Source organism: Myxine glutinosa, chromosome 12 (genome assembly GCF_964187855.1).
Source record: "Myxine glutinosa chromosome 12, kmMyxGlut1.1, whole genome shotgun sequence".
Classification (NCBI taxonomy): Eukaryota; Metazoa; Chordata; class Myxini; order Myxiniformes; family Myxinidae; genus Myxine; species Myxine glutinosa.
Genome location: NC_136272.1, coordinates 7,939,724 through 7,963,741, shown reverse-complemented (window position 1 = coordinate 7,963,741; position 24,018 = coordinate 7,939,724). Strand labels below are relative to the sequence as shown.

Below are 24,018 nucleotides of genomic sequence, written 5' to 3'. Positions count from 1 at the left end.
CCTCTTTTATGAAAATTATGATGTGAAAGCGAAGAGACAATGATGTTGCGAATACAGTAAATTATGTTGTGGTATTTACTTCAACAACGTTATTGTTGATGTACTGTACGATGGACGCTTGCTTGACGAGTATGTACCACGTGGTAACAACGGAGATGTGACGTCACAATAGTCAGGTTTGGTTCACAAAAAACTGTTAACCTAGCAATAATCCCACGCGATGTGTGACGTCACAATAATCGGCTTTAAAGCAACAAGTAGCTGGTTACGTTGCTAGTCTTTGACCGTTAGCAGGTATCGGACGGTTTTCCTGAAGCACCTGTTATTTTTCGATTACGAAAGAGAATGCAACGAAGGTAACGTGCCTGACACGGTTTTGTTTCTCAACATCAAGTGAATTTAATCTCTTAATGTCGAGTATAACCATAACTCAGGTGCGAGAGGTGTAAAACACATGGACACTGCTAGAACTTCAGGAAAGAAGTCGGTATTTCAAAAAAGTGGATCTGGGGTGAATTAACGGGGGTAGAAAAGATCAAGGTTTGGATGGAGGAAGATAAGAGATGGGGTGAACAGGTGTTTTAAAGACCTGGAGGGATGCGTGGGATTGAAGAGAGTGAGGGAGTTTGAACAAGTCAGACGAAACTTGGTGGACAGGTTGGTGCTGTCAAGGACGAATTGATTTTATTTTGGTTCAGGTCGGAATCCAGATCTGACCTATCAGTGGATACAAACCATAAACTGTTCACCTGTGGAGGTATGCGCTCTACCGAGTGTCGTTCTAGGTTTATTTTACCTGGTTTTATGTGTCAGTGGCATTGTGGTGTCTAAATGAAAGAAAAGATTTGTTCAAATGGAGAATGTATTCATGTTTTCCGGTTTAGCACACCTGTATTACGCTGTGGATGAAAGAAAACTGTTCTTTTTCAGGGAATCAAAGATGTTTCGATCATTATCAATTGAAGAGGTGTACCTGAGCTGCCCACCTCCACAGACGCCACCAAAGAAGAAGAAGAAGAAGAAAAACACCCTTTGGAAGCGTGTGAAGTAAATAATTTCATTCACCCCCCCCCCCCCCCCCCCCCCACTCTGCACTTTTGAAATTTGATTTTGGATTTATCTACCTCAGGGAATGTACAAGAAATTGACTTTTCAATCTCTTTCAACTTAGGCAGATGTTCGGAGGAGTCAAAAATAAGGAGCGTTGTGACGAAGTTTCACATTCCATGTAAGAGAATCACCTTTCAGTATGTCATGACATTCATTGTGCTCGCAACAGAATGGTATTCCTTTGAGGAAATTAATGTGAACCTTGTCGTGTTTCGATCACATTTTGATCCATAATTATTTTCGATATTATAGATTGGAGGTTTTACCGCTGTGGGATTTCTTTGACGTACCTCCATCGAGTTGTTTACCTGGGGTGGGAATCTTGATCCAGATATAAAAGGTCATGCGGGTGTTTTGTATGAAGAGCGAGTTTATCATGTATATATATATATACATCAGGAAGAAGATAATTGTTTTTTGGTCATTTATTGTTACATATCTTTTGTACCTGTCCCTGCTTGTATAATCTATCTATAATTCCAGTAATCTCTGTGTGTATGTTTGTATGTTTGTATGTTTGTATGTTTGTATGTCTGTATGTCTGTGACCGCTGTTTCTCGACAACCACGGGTCCGATATACTTTAAACTTGCCAGGTATATTGCTGGGGACCCGAGGATGTGCCTTTTCAAGGTTTCATATTAATCGGAGAAGTAGTTACCGAGCTATGTCCAAAAAACGATTCAACCAATCAGAGAGCAGCGAGCTATCACGTGTGCCGAACGTGGCGAACAGACTCTGCCTCGGACGGCACATTTGAGAGCGTATTCATTTATTTCACGTTGGAAAACTATGTTGCCGTTAAACTATGTTTTAAAACTAATTAAAACTAATTTGCGATTCATTCGCTTTCCTGCGCGTTTGTGCACGCGATGGCGATTTCTTTACCAAACTCCGCAAGCCGTTCGCTTTGGACCAAACCATTTCATGTAAATAGAGGGGGGGGGGGGATTGTCACCGTACTCGCAAGCCGTTCGCTTTGGACCAAACCATTTCATGTAAATAGAGGGGGGGGATTGTCACCGTACTCGCAAGCCGTTCGCTTTGGACCAAACCATTTCATGTAAATAGAGGGGGGGGATTGTCACCGTACTCGCAAGCCGTTCGCTTTGGCTTTGCGAATGGACCAAACCATTTCATGTAAATAGAGGGGGGGGGATATAATTTTAGATATATATATAGTACGGGCATGCCCTAGTAATCATAAAAGTAGGACCGTGGGTCCTGAAGCTCACCTGGATCACGAGCAACCTTCACTCAAACCCCCCACAGACCCTCTCAGACATTGATGTTTTTGATGTCGTGAACAAACTTTCGTACATGTGTTACGTGGTCCCCTCGGTGAATACCTGGTCTCGGTGACCCCCGGACCGTGAGAGGAACTCCGCCAGCAAGCTGTATTATATATGCGCTTTCGCCACGCAATCCATATGAATTTCACCCAGGAGACAACTGATGTTCAAGGATATATTTCCAATGGTAATGATACCATACAATTTCAATGACACAACCACGGAGATTTTCCCCGAGCAATCAACAATACACAATCATCACCAATTCCCAATTCACAATCAATTCCCTAGGATTAAGATGGCCATCTTATACATGTGTGTCCCGGTGAGTACTCACGACACCCTTTTGGTCTCGGTCCCGCACAATGTCTCTGGGCCCCTCCTGACCAAGATGATGGTCGCCGTCGCCGCACTCGGGCGGTTGAACGAACCCCGGGTGGACGTGTTTCCACCGGGCAGGTATCGTACCAGGCACCGTGGCTGCAGCCCCTCGTGGCCACGCGAAGCGGATACGGTAGAGCAAGCCAAACCCCACGCCGCTTGCAAGGCGCGTTAGGCCCCAACGTGCGACCCGCACGCGTCTGTTTGGACGGTGCCGCGAACGATGCCAGACGCGGGGTCGATGCACGGCCCCACGTCAACTTGACGTCTCCACCGGGCAGGTACACGTCCCAGTAATTCCTCTCGCCAGACAGGCTTCGGAACGCCGCTTTTTCACGCAGCGCAAGGTCGATCCCACCTTTTGTCGGAGCGGGGCGAGGAAGAATAATACTCGTCCTTTTTTCCTCGTGTCTTTTTCTCTTCCGTTTCCGGTCACTTCCGTTTCCGGCCACTTGTTCAGAAGGGCTCCTGACCCTCCAATCACAACAACCCTTAATATATTACACACGGCTAAGCAAAGACCTGAATGGTAATTTACATACATTCACATGAATATGTAACACTCCCCCCCCTTCAAGAAAGAAAGTTTGAACCCAGCGAAAACTTTCTTTGCCGGCCAATTTGGATAAACAAACCAGATAACTCAACCCCCCCCACCTTATCAGTTCCCCCCGGGCACAGTTATCACTTAACAATAAAGCACCAAAATTTCACACAACCCCCAGAGATTTTCAAAGGTAATTCCTTCTGGACAAAGCACCAGCCACGACATTGTCCCTGCCCTTTACATGTTCAATTTCCCCTTGGACTCCTGCCAAGCCAAACTCCATCTCATGACCCTCTGACTTTGACTGTCAGTTTCTTGTGAATGAAGGTTAAGGGGTTGATCAAAGATCCAAAGTTAAACAACTCGATAGCACTTTTTCCGGGAGGCCAAGCCAAGTATTCACTACATGGATGCCTTTAGGAACGTGGAGTTCACGGTTAGTCCGTGCAGGAAAGTTCTCTACCTGGACGCCTTTAGGAACGGCGTTCACGGTTAATCCGTGTAGGAATCTTGGCTCGGCGGCTCCGCCGCCTTCAGTGCTTCAACTTCTCCGAACTTCCCTAATAATTATGGTGGGACCGCTTGTCCCTGTAGTCCCATGAATAGCGGTCTCCTTCTCGGCCACTACTTTGACCATCCTTCCTTCGGGAGCTGCCGTAACTCAGGGAGCCTCCATAATAATATTGATTGCGGCCACCACCAACACTACCGCCCAGTTGTCCTCTCCTGTAGACCTCTCGACGCCTACGAAATGCCTTCCCTACTGTTATGGTCCGACCCTCCAGATCCTTGCCATTCCAATTCTTCTCTGCCTCTCTGGCGTCTTTTGTGCTTGCAAACGTGACAAAGCCGAACCCTCTTGACTGTTGCGTTTCCCAGTCTCTTACCAACCGCACTTCCACCAGCGGCCCATATCTGTTGAAGACAGAGGTCAGAACTTCTTCCTCTGTTTTGAAGTTCAGTCCCCCTACAAATAACTTGGCACTTTTGTCGCCATCCCGAGCTGGTGTGGCGTTATTTTCCCTGCTGGGCTCTTTACCAACCCTCAGGTTACCATAAACTTGACCCCCGGCCAAATCATTCCCGATAACCACAGATACACCCTCTACAGGAAGCGTGGCTTGTAAACCGACGGTGACCGGTCCTGACACCAAATCGGACTCCAAATGGATGACATGAAGGGGAGCACTAACACCGCCCCCGATCCCCTGTAAACGAACACTATCCCCCGTTGCCGTCTCCTCGGACCATGGCAAAATGCCTTCAAGCATTAAAGATTGATGTGCCCCTGTGTCCCTCAATATCCTAACCGGTTTCCCGTTAGTCGAGGCTCCATCCCGTGACACAAACCCCTCTGAAATAAATGGTTGGTAACCCTTTTGATGGCGATTTCTCACAATGGCCATTGCGTTTGGAGTCGTAGTAGTCGGACTCCGCTCTGGGTCTTCGCTTTTCATGCGGTAACAACTGGACATCAAGTGTCCAGGTTTCTTGCAAAAAGCGCAAGTAGGCCCGGAGGAAAAACTCGTGGTCTGCCTCGGGCCCCCCGAACTATAAGTTTGTCTTGGGCCCGCATCCCTCTGATTTCGAACAGGTGGGGTATCATAGTTGTCCCCATAATCATCTCGAGGCCGCCGCCATGTATGGTCGTTCTCCGCACCTGCTGTTCCCCACCTCCCCTGCGGAGATCTAGGCGAGGAGTTAGGTTCGTGGACCCCTATTCGGTGGGTTAAGGCATAATCATCTGCCATGGTGGCTGCGTCCCACAACTTTGGTACTTTCTTTTCCTGCAGGTACACTTTGATGTCCTCGTGGACACACTGCTGGAATTCCTCCACCAGGATCAAGTCCCGCAATGTTTCGAAGTCTTTCCCGACTCCTTTTGACTCACACCACCGATCAAACATGTTTTCTTTCACTCTGGCAAACTCCACATGGGTCTCACTCTCCCTCTTCCTGGCATTCCTGAATTTTTGCCTGTAAGCTTCCGGAACCAACTCATAGGCCTTGAGGATGTGCTTCTTCAGTACCTCATAATCTGCACATTGGTCCATTGGTAGCGCCGAATAAATTTCCTGAGCTTTCCCCACCAGCACACTTTGCACGAGTATGGTCCAGGCCTCCTCCGGCCAGTTTAATTGTCGAGCCACTTTCTCAAAGTGTGGGAAAAATTTCGCGACTTCCTTTTCACTGAACGGTGGAACCAGCCTCACATGTCTGCCCACATCCCAGGTTTTCTGGTTAGGTGTCGACCCCGTCAGCAAGGGTGGTGCCTCTCCCCGTTCTCTCATTAACTCCAGCTCCTTGAATTTGATTTCTTGCTGAAGCTCCATGTCACGTTCCTTTAATTCCCTTTCCGCTTTTCTCTCCTCTGCTTCGAGGTCCCTTGCAGCTCTCCTTTCCTCTGCTTGTTCCTTTTCTCTTCTTTCCTGGAGTTCTCTTTCCACTCTCCTTTCCTCGGTTCTTTCTTGTGCTGTTTTCTCTTCCAACCTTTCCTGGAGTTCTCGTTCCACTCTCCTTTCCTCTGCTTTTTTGTCTTCTAACCTTTCCTGGAGTTCTCGTTCCACTCTCCTTTCCTCTGCTTGTTTCTCTTCTCTCCTCGCTTCTGCTTTCCTTTCTTCTTCTGCTCTTTCCTTTTCTGCTTTCCTTTCTTCTTCTGCTCTTTCCTTTTCTGCTTTCCTTTCTTCTTCTTTAATCCGTTCCTGGCTCCGTAATTGCAACTCCAGTTTCCGGAGCTCAACGTCTTCTGGTTCTTCGGGTAGCCACTCCCAGGCTAACTTGTCCCATGTTCCTAATCCCACCATAGATTGTATCACCGTGGCCTGCAACTCTGCCTTCCTCAAATTAGTTCGGACCTCCAAGTTAAAATGTTTGGCCAATTTCAAGAGGTCCGACTTTAGCAACGCTCGGAACTGTGCCTCACTCGGGGTTACCCCAAAGTTCTGTGCCACAAACGCCATGGTGCCTATCGTTAACACCTGTTAACCTTCACCCAAGACTTTACCCCAATTTCTCAAAAAAATTTACCAATTAATAATTAATTAATTAATTTTAATTAATAAAAAATTATTATTTTATTATTTTATACAATTTTAAATCCCGGACGTAGACCCAATTGCGAAACCGCAAATCGTAATTTGGACGAGCCCCCAATTCTGTTACGTGGTCCCCTCGGTGAATACCTGGTCTCGGTGACCCCCGGACCGTGAGAGGAACTCCGCCAGCAAGCTGTATTATATATGCGCTTTCGCCACGCAATCCATATGAATTTCACCCAGGAGACAACTGATGTTCAAGGATATATTTCCAATGGTAATGATACCATACAATTTCAATGACACAACCACGGAGATTTTCCCCGAGCAATCAACAATACACAATCATCACCAATTCCCAATTCACAATCAATTCCCTAGGATTAAGATGGCCATCTTATACATGTGTGTCCCGGTGAGTACTCACGACACCCTTTTGGTCTCGGTCCCGCACAATGTCTCTGGGCCCCTCCTGACCAAGATGATGGTCGCCGTCGCCGCACTCGGGCGGTTGAACGAACCCCGGGTGGACGTGTTTCCACCGGGCAGGTATCGTACCAGGCACCATGGCTGCAGCCCCTCGTGGCCACGCGAAGCGGATACGGTAGAGCAAGCCAAACCCCACGCCGCTTGCAAGGCGCGTTAGGCCCCAACGTGCGACCCGCACGCGTCTGTTTGGACGGTGCCGCGAACGATGCCAGACGCGGGGTCGATGCACGGCCCCACGTCAACTTGACGTCTCCACCGGGCAGGTACACGTCCCGGTAATTCCTCTCGCCAGACAGGCTTCGGAACGCCGCTTTTTCATGCAGCGCAAGGTCGATCCCACCTTTTGTCGGAGCGGGGCGAGGAAGAATAATACTCGTCCTTTTTTCCTCGTGTCTTTTTCTCTTCCGTTTCCGGTCACTTCCGTTTCCGGCCACTTGTTCAGAAGGGCTCCTGACCCTCCAATCACAACAACCCTTAATATATTACACACGGCTAAGCAAAGACCTGAATGGTAATTTACATACATTCACATGAATATGTAACACATGGTTGAAGGTTGTGATCAAGTTTCATTGAAATCGTGTGTGTAGTTTCAGAGAAGAGAGCAAATACCAATTTGGGTGGGTCAAAAATCCCCCGGGGACCCCCACAATGAGCGCAGATTTTGATGGAGTCAATTCACCTTTGTTAGGTATCAGATACGAAGCTTGTGGCTAGGTTTCATTCACATTGTGTGTGTAGTTTTGCAGAAGAGACAAATACCTATTTGGGGGTGGGGGGAGAGAGAAAAAATACCCCCCCCCCCCCCCTTAAGACTCACTTAATGAGCGCAGATTTTGATGTGGTCATACACCTTCGTCGGGCATCACATATGAATCTTATGACCAAGTTTCATCGAAATCGTGTGTTTGGTACAAGTGATAATCACTGAAGTGTTTACAGACTCATTCACTCACTCACTCACTGGGTGACTTACCTGCGGACCAGACTGAAGTCCGGGTGAGCTAATAATACACTTGCTTGTCCGTCCGTCTGTGTGTGACATTGCGTAACACCCATTGCTTGTTAATTATATTTTAAATCATAATTAATGGCTACCCTGACTCCACCCACAATTTCAACCTGAAAAATATCACATGGCCACCATGTTTGTGCTATGCTTAGTGAAAGGCATCTTCAGAGGTGTCATATTCACAATCGCCATGCTCTCTGTAAGTTTTCCGTTTTTTACAAAATGCGCAAAGTGACCATTAAAAGGATCATCAAATATCCAAAGATTGGGGCTGATATGTGTCCCAAGCCAGATGAAGATCACGGTCCGTATCAGCCTCAGCGAACCAGGCAGGGCTCTGTCGTCCATACACCGCCCAAATAACTGGCATTCCCTCAAGCAGGGCTTTTACCGTGGACCTTATGTGGGTCAATACTATTATTTCCGACGATTTTGTCTTTAAAAAACTCGAACAAGGACCATAAAACCCAACTCCACGGGGTTTCCGCATATCTCGCGGGATTATCAGTTGGACAGGTGACTGTGGTGGTCCATGACATGTAAGAGCTGTTTTTTGAACATGATTTATGTGAAATCCATGATAGCATGATAGAGGAAGGGAAAAGCGTTAAATATTCTGCTGTTTCGAGGAGATTATGAAGAAATGTGTTATAATCGAATTGTGGAATGCCCTTTTGCTTTTATGAGCGTGAGGAGGGGAGGACTGAGTTGTGGCCGTGAAGGAGGAGGAGGTACAGGTACATCCCCGACATCGAAAGCGCATTCACTCGTCCACTCGTCTGGACCAAATGACTTTTGTACATTTTACACCTTTTCCTGTTCATGTTTTATATTCTGCGGCGTGTTGTGTCGGGGACATTCCAGCGTCAGTTGTGAAAAGAAAAGATTTGTTCAAATTGAGAATGTATTTATGTTATTTGGTATAACACACTTGCACCAACTTGTGGATGTTATTTTACCAGGAAAACAAACAAGAACATGTCTCCTGGTTCTCGAGCCATGTGCGCGAACCCGTCACGTAGTCAGGGGCGCCGCCAGGGATGTTGGGCCCCATGAAATGATGTCACAATGGGCCCCGATGAAGCACGCGCGCACATTTTCTCCCCGACATTTTTGCCAGGAGGTTGAAACAATGCTCATATTTCTGCATACAGTATGGAATTCGCTATTTGATGCAAGACTGATACCCACACAAGAAATGTGCTGAAGGCCATCTTTCAGAGTCTAAATGTAATTTTAATGGTAAGAATTACAACATACATTAACCTCTTCAATTAAAATAAATTAACATTATCATCTACAGAATGATACAACAAACAAAATAATAAAATCAGCAGCAGAGTGTACATACAAGTATACATACCACGTGTGGTGATCCAATATCCAGAGCCATGCCATGTAGTTATCACTGGCCCTTGCTCAGCCTCACACACCAAGAGCCCAGCTGTTGCTGGCAAAGTCACTGATCAAGGCTTTGAAGTCCAGCTTTCTAGCCGACTGACTTTCAATAGACAGCATGGCAAGACTGCAAAGCCTGGTTCATAATTTAATGTTGAGAATTTTTACCGAATGTTCTAATAATTTTTAGGGCCCCTGTCAGTGCACGGCCCTTGGAATCATCCGAACTTTTCTCCCCCTTGCAGCGCCCCTGCACGAAGTTATGAAAACGCGGTGTTCATGGAGGGTCCACCACACGACTCACCAAAGAGGAAGAAGAAAACCACGCTATGGAAGCGTGTGAAGTAAATAAATTCATTCACCCCCCATCTGCACTTTTGAAAACTTGATTTTGGATTTATCTACCTCAGGGAAAGTACAATAAATTGACTTTTCAATCTTTTTCAACTTAGGCACATCTTCGGAGGAACTGGGAAGAAGAATAAGCGACGTTACATGTTTACATGTGGCGACCTTCCACATGTGTAAGTAAAAGAATAATCCCTTTTCAGGATGTCACGACAAGATTTGTGGTACCGATATAAATGGCATTCCTCAAAGGAAATGGAAGCTAATCTTGTCATATTTCATGTCATCTTCCATCTTCTTCAAAGTCAGCTTCCATCACCTTTGTCAGCCAATCTTGCTGCTTATATATGGAGCTTTCAAAAATCTCTTTTGCTTCCCTGCAAAGCTGTGTTGGGTGCTTTGGGATGAACCTCTGCTTAAAATAAATGAACTTAAACATTTTCTTACTCAGATTTACTCCAACTCAGAAATTGTTTAAACTTTTTTTTTTAATAAGAAAACGATGATTTCCAATACCAGATACCACCTGGTGGTGCTGGTTTCTATCACAGATCCGGTTCGTTCTTCGGCTTCTGAAAGTTTGGATACACAACTTCCACTGCACCTCCGTTCTTCCACTTCCACTTCCACTCATCCACGCATTCTTTAACTTTCAAACTCAGTGTACACAAATGTGGCGGATTCCTGAAAGTGAGGATTTGAATTTTCCATTTTGATGACATGTTGGGCTGTTTCCACTCCCTATTTTAACGCTTTTCCTCTTGAGGCTCAGCCATCATCATTTCAGGGGAGCTGCTGGTTTGCATCATTGCTGCAAGCGTGGATGTGCCGCTGATGCAATGTCCTCTGCTGGTTAGGGTAGGAATTTGTTCAGGGAGTCTGCGATAGCTCGCCTACTTTTCTCAAAGGAGCAAACTGCCATCTGAAGGAGAGCACACACATTGATGAAGTGCCCTACCTGTGAAACACCAGGATGACAATTTATAGCTGGGTCGGGATTCAAACCCTGGCTAGACTGATTGGAGGCGAGTGTGGAAGATTGGGAAACCAAGGGGAAACAAAAGTGTGGTTTTTGTGAACTTCACACCCTCTTCACCACGTCACGTTTCTTGTCTTCATTGCCAACTGTGTGTGAAGGTACTTAGAAGGGTAGCAGTCCGGTCTTGTTTGCTCTCTCAATGTAGAAAATAAATAAAAAACTGATGCAGCCCGACCCACTGCATTTTTATTCTTACATTGTTTCATTTTGTGACTTATTAAACTTCAGCTTCACAAAATCTTTCTCATTTTTACAGTAATGCTGTGTCTGAAATGTCAATACAACCTGTTGAGAAACAGCAGCGATCTGGTGAGTTTTGAAAATAAATATTTTCTTATAATAAATTTGTTATCTCGGTTGCAAGTATTTTGCATGCATTTGGATGTTTAAGCACCTTTAGGAGGAGAGACATGGAAATGGTTGCTGTTACCTCCGCCACCGAAGGTAGATGGAGTCGGTAGAAGACAGAAAGACCACCAACCTGCCTGTGGTGAGAGAGAGAAAGGCCCTCAGAATCAGCTTCATCATGGGAGATTCCAATGATTCTGAAAGCTTTGGTTTCAACAGCGTGAAGCCGGGCTAGGTGTGAGGCAGGAGCACCGGCCCAGAGGGGAGAGCAGTATTCCATTGAGCTGCGGATGAAAGCTTTGTGTGTGGTGAGGAGCTCAGGTGTGCCAAGAAAAGACTGCGGAACGGAGGATGCCCAGTCGGCGACTGGCTTTGGAGGCCAGCATAGAAATGTGGTTTTGGCAGAAGTCCTTGATCAAAAGAGAAGGTGAAGAGAACAGAGGCAGGGTGAGAAAGAGCTTCCAGAGCTCTATATATAGAAAGCAGAGCAGGATTTTAGGACCCGTGGGCTGATGCCGCCTGGTCCAGTTGCAGAACCAGAGTCGAGGTTTGACAGAAACTTCTTCACCTTGTCAGGAGAGAAGGACACAGGGTCCAGGAGCAGCTGGTTTCGACTGGGTAAGTGGGTACAGAGAGCGATGGGTAGAGAGACTCTCCAGAGGGTAGACACACTTGTTCTGAGCTTTGTGGAAGGAACGGAGATTGCCTTCCATTCGATTTGCCTTCCATGAGGAGAAGGCAAGTTGTTTCTGAACAACTGCCTCACCACAAGTTTCAGTGTACCATGGATGGGAGGAAGGATATGACAACTGAAGACGAGATGGGATAAATCTGTGCATGAGAAAGAGCAATTTACTTTGGAAGAATTCCCAGAATGAGTTGATGTCAGAGACAGTCGAGATGGGAGAACAGTTCAGATGTTTGATGGTTGCTTGAAGAATCCATGTTCCATCCATGTTTCATAAAATCAAATTGGTGCTTCCCAGGTGGGGTGTTTGGTCACAGGTGTGCAGTCCATAAAATGAACCATTTGCTGGATTTCCCGTCTGATGGCATTATTTTGGAGACATTAGACATCCCCCGGTGTCTTTCATGAAGAGTTGGCAAATTATCACCGACACCCGAAACAAATTACAAATTCCTGTCTTTACCAACTTCAATCATGTCAGGCCGAGCCAACTGGTTCTTGAAAGACTCGAGCCAATATTGCATGTGCTGAGCACTAGACCTCTTACTCGGTGACATGGTATATGAACAGCTAGCTGGCCAAGAAGAAGAAGATGATTAAATCATGAAAATGACGTCGAATTTCCACAATACACACACACACACACACACACACACACACACACACACACACATGCACATGCACACATCTGAACATGGTGTTATTCTCTCCATTTATGTTCCTTGTTGTGTTGATTTTTGCTTCATTTCTGAAGGTGATTCGAGTGATTCGGGTGATTCGAGTGATTCCTCCAAGCGGAAAATTAAGAATAAGGAAATTGAGGATCATGACCTGGTAAGCAAGATATTGGATCTCCTACAATGTTGTACAAAAGCATGAGTCCACTTAAATCGATGCCAAACATTCTCCAATCACAAATGCAAACACTAATTTGTCATATTATATGAGATATGCAGGGGCGAATGCAGTCGGGTGGGGCACACCTGGGCCGCCTCCGCCCACAAATACCTCACCTCCAATAAAAAGCGATCATTTTTTTCACATGAATTGAGGTGGGATCACCCGATATTCCTCAAACCACAGCTGATGTTGACCATAGCGTTCAACATATGTGTTTAATACGTTCAACGTTGTAGGAGTTCAACATGTAACAGCAAAACCATAATTCTGATTGAAGGTCACTTCCACCATGTCAAATAATGTTCAATATGTCAGACATTGATTTGTTTTGATCATTATGTCACTTGTTTAATTGCATGCAATGTCTGCTATTCATTCATTCATTCATTCATATTGCAACGTCTGCTATTCATTCAATTGGATTTTTATAATGAGACAAAAATTTTAATAATTGTTGAGGTTTGAGGAAACGTTTTTTTCATTAGAGTACTTTTTTTTAGAGTACTTAGAGTACTTCATTACAGTACTTAGAATGAAAGCTTTGCGGGATATCCCACCATTCACACTGTAATCATGGCTTTGCAGGATGTTCCTCCATTCACACTGTAATCATGGCTTTGCAGGATGTTCCTCCATTCACACTTTAAACATAGCTTTGCAGGATGTTCCTCCATTCACACTTTAAACATAGCTTTGCGGGATATCCCACCATTCACACTGTAAACATAGCTTTGCAGGATGTTCCTCCATTCACACTGTAAACATAGCTTTGCAGGATGTTCCACCATTCACACTGTAAACATAGCTTTGCGGGATATCCCACCATTCACACTGTAAACATAGCTTTGCAGGATGTTCCTCCATTCACACTGTAAACATAGCTTTGCAGGATGTTCCTCCATTCACACTGTAAACATAGCTTTGCAGGATGTTCCTCCATTCACACTGTAAACATAGCTTTGCGGGATATCCCACCATTCACACTGTAAACATAGCTTTGCAGGATGTTCCTCCATTCACACTGTAAACATAGCTTTGCGGGATGTTCCACCATTCACACTGTAAACATAGCTTTGCGGGATGTTCCACCATTCACACTGTAAACATAGCTTTGCGGTATATCTCACCATTCACACTGTAAACATAGCTTTGCAGGATGTTCCACCATTCACACTGTAAACATTGCTTCATGGGAATATCCCACCAGCTGCTTAACACATAATCCCCCACGAGTTACTGTACAGAATTAAAACATTCCACCACACACATGTATTAGTGCAATTAGCTGTGAAAGGTGGGGGAGAGAGAGGCAGGTGTAGGAGGACAGAGACAGAGTGAGTGATGGGGGTGGGGGAGAGAGAGAGGGGAGGGAGAAAGGAGGGCGGGGGGGGGGGGGGGAGAGCGAAGATGTCGCTATACTGTTATCAAAACTAAACCAATTTTCACCAAATTCGCATTAGCAGGGTCTTTATTGACCTCAGCGACGATGAAAACAGAAATCAAATTAGAGTTGAAATGAGTCTGTGAGGTCCTGAAGAACATTTGGAGCCATCACAACAACGATGACAAAAAGAGAGAATAATGCGGCTTCTGAATGTCTTACATTAAGCCATTAAAGGTTGTATATTTGTCAAATTTAATCAGACTAGAACATTACCCGCCCTATGGGCAGGGCTTCAATTGGTAGGCCCAAATGAAAAGGTAAAATATCAGAAATTGAAGGCTTTTTTTATTTTAAACGATTCATATAAACATCCGTTAAATCATATCACACGCAAATAATCAAAATCTAAACAGTATCTTACTATAATTCACCAAATGTCCCACAGTGATCGATACACTATGATCGTGGTGATCGCGATCGTGAATCGTGATCGATAATTGTGTTCACAATCGCTATGTCGTATGTACTCCCGATACGTGTTTCCTTCAGTTGAAATGGGTTAGAATTCTCTCAAGCAGGGATTCAACCTGTGTCCTTATAAAAGGTCTTTGTCCGAGGTCACTGAGTCCGATCGGTGCAGCTGTGCAGCGATCTGTGCAGCCGTTTGTGCGGCACCCAGGAAAACAACATCGTCACAATGAAAACATCGTCACAATGAATGCTATGCGAACGCGAATGTTATGCGGGAGTCCAAACCTGAGAATGCTGGAGACGAAAGCTGAAATTGGGAAAACTAAATCGCCTATTTTACTCCTGGAGATCCCAGGATTACCCACCCAAAATATCGTTGCGAACGGTTCAGCAGTTTCTACGGTACCTTCGAACGGACGGACAGACAGACAGACAGACATTTATCGAATTATAGTAAGATTTTCATCTAATTTGTTGTAGTTGAGTATGCAATCGCTCACAGTGTCCCACAGTGATCGTGAATCGATCTGAGCGTAATGTCCATCTGAGAGATGGCTCACCTTATGATGCAACAACGCCTGCATGAAAAACACCAATGCAACAGTTTATCGTCCGGCCTGGAATCAAACTCAGGCTAGACAGCTCAAAGGTAAGTATGCTCTGTACCATCGCATCAGATGCATAAGAGGCTAAGGGAACTTAAACTATATGAAGGCAAATGTTCCAATCACATTTTAAATCGAATTGCCTTATTCTTTGATTATCCCAGTGTTATTGTGAATTAATTCCAGTGTTCCAGTGTCTATACGTGCTGCTGGTGCCATGGGAATGGCTGCTCTGTCAGTGTTCTTACAGACAGTGAACCAGAGGTTCAAATTAAAAATCCACAATAACACTGGGATAAATCAAATCAAATTTAAAATAAACCCGTGAGGCCTTTCAAAGCATTGAAGGAAAATGGACAATGATCGTCATAATTTCCAATGTTAAATCCTTGAGGTATCATACTTCGGGCTAGTGTAGAAATTAACAGAAGGGCAGGTAAACTGCGGGAGTAACCATTTTCTTTGTGGTGGGTTTGACTCTCTTACACTCCACCTGTTCTCCCCTTCCTCCCTCCCCTCTCCGTTCCCCTCCCCTGCACTCTGTTGGAGTTCGTGATGTACGTATACAAAGTTTGGGGCCGCTAGGTTTCATGGTTTTGGAGTTATGAAGGACACAAACACACACACACACACACACACACACACACACACACACACACACACTGCCTTTTATTATTATAATAGGAGCATTGTTGTGAAGTTTTGTTTGTGCCTTTATCAGATTGGGGACTGGGAGGTCATCTCCAAAATTGGACAAGGCGGACTTGCAAATGTTTATAAAGCAAAGGACATCAAGTCTGCAGTGGAGGTACAAACTTGGCTGCTACACAAATATCATATATTGTAATCGTTTTTCCACATTGTAGATAGGTCTAAGGTGTTATCATATGTACCTTTTGTTTTCTCTTTCAGGTTGCTTTGAAGAAAGCAATAAATGTGGAGGAGAACGACGACGTAAGTTTGTGTGAATGTGGAGACAACTGCGTTTTAACTGCTGAACCAACAGTTCAATGTACCTCGGAACTGTCTTGATAGAACTTTTGTCTGTGCTGGATCCTTGTCGATTGGCCCATGATGATGTGCGTCCCACTGTGTGAGTTACAACTTTGTGGGTGCAGCTGTAGGGTAAGTTTACCTTTTATGCAGGTAATTTTCTATGCAGGTAATTTTCTTTTCTTCTTTTGTAGCTCTTGGAAGAAGCTGAGATGTTGCGGCGACTTGACCATCCACACATTCGTAAGTTTGGATTTCACTCAAACTTATTGCAGTATGCACTATGACGGCACTCGAGTGAGTGCAGACCTCCGCCAGGTTGAACCTTTTACATTTTCTATTCCATTGATAGGCCGGATCTGGATCCAGACCTCCAAAATCGAATGAGCTTGTTCTTGTCACCAACCCAACTCATCCACCAAGTTTTGTCCAAATGTGTCCATAGAATAAAGCATCGACCAAATGTAGATTGAATAAAGATTGCTAGAACGGACGGAGTGGGAATTGTTGGAACGAACCGAATGGAAATTGAAAGAAACAGACAGTTTGAATTGGGGAGACACCACACTGGGAATACATCGACAAACTAACTTCAACGCATGTTCCCATTCCTGAACCCCTTAGACCAGTGGTTCTTAACCTTTTTAAAGGCGCCGAACCCGAAGGAAACCCACCGAACACTCGCGGAACCCCTCAAATTTGACAAAAAAATTAAGAATTGCATCTTAATGCGTTTTCTGTTCTTCTTTTTTGGAGGCGATCTGGGAAATGCGTGGTTTTGTTTTGGCAAGGGCCACCCTCAAATCATTTTCGCATGCAAGCCTGCTCCTTTTCTTTGTTTTAATGTCCACCAGTTTCGAAAACACATGCTCGCAGAGATACGTTGTAACGAACGGCGTGAGGATCTCAAGGGCAATTTTTGGCGATGTGAGGATACCCTTCCATTTGGCGGCACCAAAACGTTGAGAGTGTTGTTGTGCCGAAGAGTTGTTGTTGAGTCTGGCTCTGCTGAAGGTCGATGAGGTCGTCGAGGTATTGGTCGTTGACATCTGCCATTGCAACGTCGAAAGTAAACGGCTGCCGCACCCATGCTGGGTATTGCTCTTGGTTGGGGAAGTAGCCGTCGAATGACTTTCCCAGCTCATCCAAGTGCGTGGCAATCACTTGCTTCAGCTCCTTCGGTACAGCAGTACCTCCAACTTCAGACTCATCTTCGATCCCGCTCACACACTCGTCCAGTTGCGAAAAGTTTGCGAAGTTGTCGTTCTTTGTTCGCCGCATCCACAACAGTAACTTCTTTCGGAAAGCGCTCAGCTTTTCTTCAGATTCGATGGCATTTACTCCACCGCCCTGCATCTGGCAATTGAGATGATTGAGTGCGTCGAAGATGTCAGCCAAGTACGCCAAGGCGAGGATGAACTCTGACTCTTGGAAGTGCGTTGCATGGCAATGCTGGTGTTCTCGCAAAAACAGGGCTAATTCTACACGCAAGGCAAAAACACGGCTCACTACCTTCCCTCGTGATAACCATCGAACGTTAGAGTGGTAGAGAAGGACTTCGAATTCAGAGCCGATTTCATTGCACAGCTCTTTGAAGATGCGATGATTCAGAGCACGGCTTCGCACGTAATTCACAGTTTCAACGACGATTTTCAGAACATTGGCCAGTTTTGGAGGCAGGGTTTTTGATGCCAGCGCGTGTCTGTGCAGGACGCAGTGCGTGACGATGATGTGGGGTGCATCGGCCTTCACCAGCGCTCCAAAACCGGCGTTGCATCCCAGCATGGCTGCAGCTCCGTCCGAGCAAACTCCAGACACCATGTTCCATGAGAGGCCATTGCTTCTGAAGAAGTCGTCCACAAGCTTCTTTTATTAAAAAAAACCAAAAAACGAAGAAAACATAACTTATAGTTACGATGACGGGATTTATAATCTATTCAACTCTATGTCACCTCAAATCCCATTATAATATTACATAGAAAACTGTGAATTGTTAGTTTTGAATTGCGACCAAAGGAGTTATATCACCTCCACCTAATTTTCTGAGTAATTCAATCATATTTTACAATCACCATCCACTTTAGACTTTAATATAACTTCTGAACCCGTCCTGCATATCCACAAACATTTCCAACTTACTTTTCAATTAATCAGTAACTCCAAAGTAAGGCGCGACCAATGACCCATGTCACACGGCAAGCTAATCGAGGCTATTCACTGGAATTTCCGAACACCTGCAAAGTCCAAAATCCAGTAAGTAAGTAAGCAAGTAAGCACCATCAACAAAATAATTAGCAAGTTGCTCATTGATTCAACTTACAAAAGTCAGTGTGAAACAACTTATCTTAAACACAGACCTGAGAAGCCATGAATGGGATGGGAATACAATAGCAAATAACATTTCCATTCGTTCGTAACATACATAGCGAAATAATAATAATATTAATAAATAAGCGTAATTACACATAGATTCAAAATTGATACAAAACTTAAAAAAAACAAAAACAATTGCAATGCGTTTCGGAGGACCTCCGCCGAACACCTGATCCTGGCTCACTGAACCCCTGGGGTTCGGTTGAACGCAGGTTAAGAACCACGGCCTTAGACAATGGGCAAAGGTCTACTTTTACCTGGACTAAGAAATAACTATCTTGGGATTCCTGGAGTGCACATGGATGTTTTGCACGAAAAACAGTATTCCGTGTGATGAGGTCGATGTATCAGAGCAGAGTCGCCATTCCAATTCAAAATTCTTTTACTGGAATAATAATCAAAGATGCACAACATGAGATGACGGCCTGGTGCATTCAAACACAACATGAGATGCGGCCCTGGTGCATTCAAACACAACATGAGATGCCGCCCTGGTGCATTCAAACATAACATGAGATGCCGCCCTGGCGCATTCAAGCACAACATGAGATGCCGCCCTGGCGCATTCAAACACAACATGAGATGCGGCCCTGGTGCATTCAAACACAACATGAGATGACGGCCTGGTGCATTCAAACATAACATGAGATGCCGCCCTGGCGCATTCAAGCACAACATGAGATGCCGCCCTGGCGCACACAACATGAGATGCCGCCCTGGCGCACACAACATGAGATGACGGCCTGGTGCATTCAAACACAACATGAGATGCGGCCCTGGTGCATTCAAACACAACATGAGATGACGGCCTGGTGCATTCAAACATAACATGAGATGCCGCCCTGGCGCATTCAAGCACAACATGAGATGCCGCCCTGGCGCATTCAAACACAACATGAGATGCCCGCCATGGCGCATTCAAGCACAACATGAGATGCCGCCCTGGCGCATTCAAACACAATATTCGCGGTAACCGGATGTGTTGTAAGAGCAGTGGTGTTGTTCGCAGCAGAGGGTCCGAGGCTGCATCTCCACTCATTATTATTATTCGGGCTGGTTTCTGAGTTTCAATATTAATCTTATCATTATTCTGAATTGTATAATAATCGCAGATATAAAATAGGAGATGCAGGCTTGGTGCCTTCCGATACGCCGTTCGCGGAAACCTGAGGTGATGTAAGAGCGACTGACTGTGTTGTTAACATCCGGTGGTCTGCGGCTGCATCTCCCCTCTGTTATAAATTCAGGCTTGACCTGTAGAGCTCTACTCCGGGGGGGGCGAATAGCTGCGGCGAAGGTATGCGCTCTACCGAGTGCCCGTTCTAGCTCTACCGAGTTGGTAGAGCTAGAACGGAGCTCTACTCTACCGAGCTCTACCGAGTTGGTTATTATACGGGACACATTTGATTAGATTTTGGGAGCAATCGGGTCAAAGGTCAAGGTCAAGGGCAAGTACAGAACAGTAGCTGCGGCGAAGGTATGCGCTCTACCGAGTGCCCGTAGCTCTACAGCTCTACTCTACCGAGCTCTACCGAGTTGGTTATTATACGGGACACATTTGATTAGATTTTGGGAGCAATCGGGTCAAAGGTCAAGGTCAAGGGCAAGTACAGAACAGTAGCTGCGGCGAAGGTATGCGCTCTACCGAGTGCCCGTTCTAGCTCTACCGAGTTGGTAGAGTCTCTACCGAGAAGGTATGCGCTCTACCGAGTCCACGGCAAACAGACGATCCGGGTCGGGAATTTGACAGATTGTGTCAGTCCCAGTGAGTCGCAGAAGTCCTTTGCTGAAGAGCCATGGCTGGTGAGAGAGGTACCCACACCCAGCCAACTGGCATGGTGACAATTGAAATCACCACATATGAGGAAGAGAGAGTTGGGATGAGTAGATAGAAGTTGGTCCATATCATCGGACAGCGAGATGTAGATGGAGTCATCACTGTTTGGTGGACGGTACAACACACATATGAACAAGAGGTGGGAGCGAAGGGGAAGCCGTAGCCAGAGGTATTCCTGGGGGTGAGGTGGAGAGAGTGCAGTGCAGGGCGAGTGAGGAAGAGAGTTTTTGATAAAGATAGCAACCCCGCCTCCAGGACGAGGCTCAGGTCTATCATACCGGAGGAGGGAGTAGCCCGGGAGAGATACTATGGAATCAGAGACATCATAAAGGAGGAAAGTTTCTGTTAAGCAGATCAAGTCTGGATTGTCAGAAGCAACCTGTATGGAGAGATCAGTCAGGTTTGAGCGAAGGCCCCGGATGTTTGAGGTCCATACCGTTAATGAAGAGAGAGGGGGAGCATCGGGTACAGGACAGGGGAGGGGAGGAGTAGGGTAAGATGAAGGATGAGAGGGGGAGGTAGGGAGAGCAGTTGATAGTGTTTCAGATGTTGCAGAAGAGTTCCCAGAAAGGGAAGGATGAGGAGGATGAAAGGTTTGCTGGTGATTGGGTGAGCCACAATGAGGTGTTATTTGAGGAGGGGGAAGAGCGCGGCAGAAGGTTGGGGGAGATGGAGGTGAGAGTTTGAAGGGGGAAGAAGTGGGGAGGACGCTTTGAGGAGGGGGAGTGAGAGGGGGGAAATTGAGAAGCAATGAGGGTGGGGAGATTTGAAGGGGAGGGGTGAGGGGGGAGTTTGGGAGGGAAGGGACAAGGGGAGGGATTTGAAAGGGATGGGATATGGGGGAGATTTGGAGGGGAGGGGTGAGGCAGGAGTCTAGGAGGGGAGGGGCGAGGGGGTAGTTTAGGAGGGAGGGGGCAAGGGGGGAGATTTGAAAGGGATGGGTGATGGGGAAGATTTGGAGGGGAGGGGTGATGGGGAAGATTTGGAGGGGAGGGGTTATGGGGAAGATTTGGAGGGGAGGGGTGAGATTGGATTTTTGAAAGTGTACGATTTATGGGAAACGAACATTTATTGCAAAATGAGTTTCTTGTGACCTTCGAGTTAAAAATACGTTTAAGGACGCTGGATGGAGGATGGAGTGCAGGAGAGTTTAGGGAATGTCGAAAAAAGGCACTATAGGAGATGGATATTTTTTTTGGGATGAATTGATTTGGTGAGCAAGTCGAAAGCAGCCTTTTAAAGAAGAAGAAGAAAAAGGTGTTATAAAATATGACGGAATACATAACTTGAGGGGAAAGTGTAAACATTGAAGGTTAATGAGTGAAAACTATCTGGGGAAATGGGGGAGAAACACGTGGTCGAAGAACGAACGAACGAATAAGAATGAATAAACGAATGAGAACAGAGAAGGAAATGTTTTTTTTTTTTTTTTTTTTTTTTTTTTTTTGAGATTTACACAAGGAAGTAGGCTATGGGTGAAAAGCCTGGGAATACAGAGAACGAAAGTTATTGGATCACAAACGACGGACCGCTGAGAGAAAAACAAAGCCTCAAGGTTGTACAGTGCACACTGTACAAGGCCTCAAGACACGACACGGCAAACAGACGATCAATTTATGAAACAGACGGCATCTCACCTCACCCCTCCACAATCTGTCAATTTCCCGACCCGGATCTCAGTCAACGGAACATCTTCTCTTCTGGACTTGGTTATGACTAACTTCCCTGAAAATGTCTGCTGCTCTTCTTCTGCTCCAATCGGATCATCTGATCATGTCCTTGTTAAAGTGGACATCTCTCTGACCATCCTCAGGGAGCCTCCTCAGCGTCGACGAGTCTGGCATTTCACTCAGGCCAACTGGCACGGTCTTCAAGCAGCCATCAATCGTCTGGATTGGTCTCCCATCTCCACTGCCTCTGACATCAATTCTTCCTGGGAATTCTTCCAAAGCAAACTGATCTCTCTCATGCACAGATTTATCCCATCTCGCCTTCAGTTGTCTTACCCTTCCTCCCGTCCATGGTACACTGAATCTTGTGGTGAGGCAGTTGCCCTGAAACAACTTGCCTTTGCCTCTTGGAAGGCTAATCCAACTGAAGGAAATCTCAGTTCCTTCCACCAAGCTCGGAACAAGTGTGTGTCTACCCTCAGGAGTGCCAGGAAGCACTATCTCTCCTCACTCAAGAATGAACTCTCAAACCTGTCTCCTTCCTCCAAATCCTGGTGGCGTCTGGTCAAATCCGTTTCTGGTGTTTGTTCCCCCTCCATCCCCTCCCTTACCTCAAATGGCCACACAGTTGACATCGCACGTGACAAAGCCGAATGCCTCAACTCTGTGTTCGCCTCGAAATCCTTAGTCCCAAACCCATCTCTCTCTGTTCCCACCTTTCCCAGTCGAACCCAACTGCTCCTGGACTCTGTGTCCTTCTCTCCTGACAAGGTGGAGGAGTTTTTGTCAAACCTCGACTCTGATTCTGCAACTGGACCAGACGGCATCAGCCCACGGGTCCTAAAATCCTGCTCTGCCGCTCTATCTCACCCTCTCTCTGTTCTTTTCACCCTATCTTTTGCTCAAGGTCATCTGCCAGCATCCTGGAAATCAGCTAACATTACCGCTTTACACAAAAAAGGTGCAAAAACAGATCCTTGCAACTACAGACCAATCAGCCTGCTCCCAATTATCAGCAAAGTCATGGAATCCATCATTGCTTCGGATATGAAATCTTTCCTCTTCTCCAATGGCTTGATCTCTGATCATCAATTTGGTTTCAGACCAGGTCACTCTACTCTGGACATGCTGCTTCTGCTGTCTCAACAATGGATGGAGGTCCTCAATGCCAAACAGGAAATCAGAGCTGTCTCCCTTGACATATCAAGGGCCTTTGATACGGTCTGGCACCCAGCTCTGCTCACCAAACTCTCCTCCTATGGTATCCATGGAAATCTCCATGCATGGCTTGCGGACTTCCTCTCTGGTCGTAGTCAACGTGTGGCCCTGAATGGATTTCTCTCATCTCCCCTTCCTGTTCAGGCTGGAGTTCCCCAAGGAAGTGTGCTGGGCCCTGTGCTTTTTCTGGTCTTTATCAATGATCTCTCTGACTCTCTGGAAAATCCTCTGTATCTCTTTGCTGATGACTCCACTCTCTGCCGCTCCATTCCTCTTCCCTCAGATCGGCAGTCTGCTGCCTCCTCACTCTCTGAAGACCTGGACAAAATCACAGACTGGTCAAACAAGTGGAACATGTCTTTCAATCCTGACAAATCTCACTCTCTTACTATGTCTCTCCGAAAAGATCGACTGGACAACCCTCCCATCTACTTTCTCAACAATCCTCTCCAAGAAGTTCTGTCGCTCAAGCTTTTGGGTCTCACTATCTGCCATGATCTTTCTTGGGAAAACCACATTTCCAAGCTGGCCTCCAAAGCCAGTCGCCGACTGGGCATCCTCCGTCGTGCGAAGTCCTTCCTCGGCACACCTGAGCTCCTCACCACATACAAGGCTTTCATCCGCAGCTCAATGGAATGCTGTTCTCCCCTATGGGCTGGTGCTCCTGCCTCACACCTGGCTCGGCTTCACGCTGTTGAATCCAAAGCTTTCAAAATCATTGGAATCTCCCGCGATGAAGCTATCTCTGAGGGCCTTTCACTCACTCACCGCAGGCAGGTAGGTGGTCTTTCTGTCTTCTACCGACTCCTCTCCGGCCTTGCTCCCCCAGCTCTCTCTGTGCTCTGTCCCCCAAATATTCCTACAGGTCGCACAAGATCTGC

At 46.0% G+C, this 24,018-nt stretch overlaps 1 protein-coding gene across 2 annotated transcripts in view; it reads right to left on the bottom strand.

Moving 5' to 3' along the window:
• Positions 1 to 24,018, bottom strand: part of LOC137438259 (ankyrin repeat and MYND domain-containing protein 2) — an 821,307-nt gene that overhangs the window by 285,940 nt on the left and 511,349 nt on the right. The gene's annotated exons all lie outside the window — the stretch shown is intronic.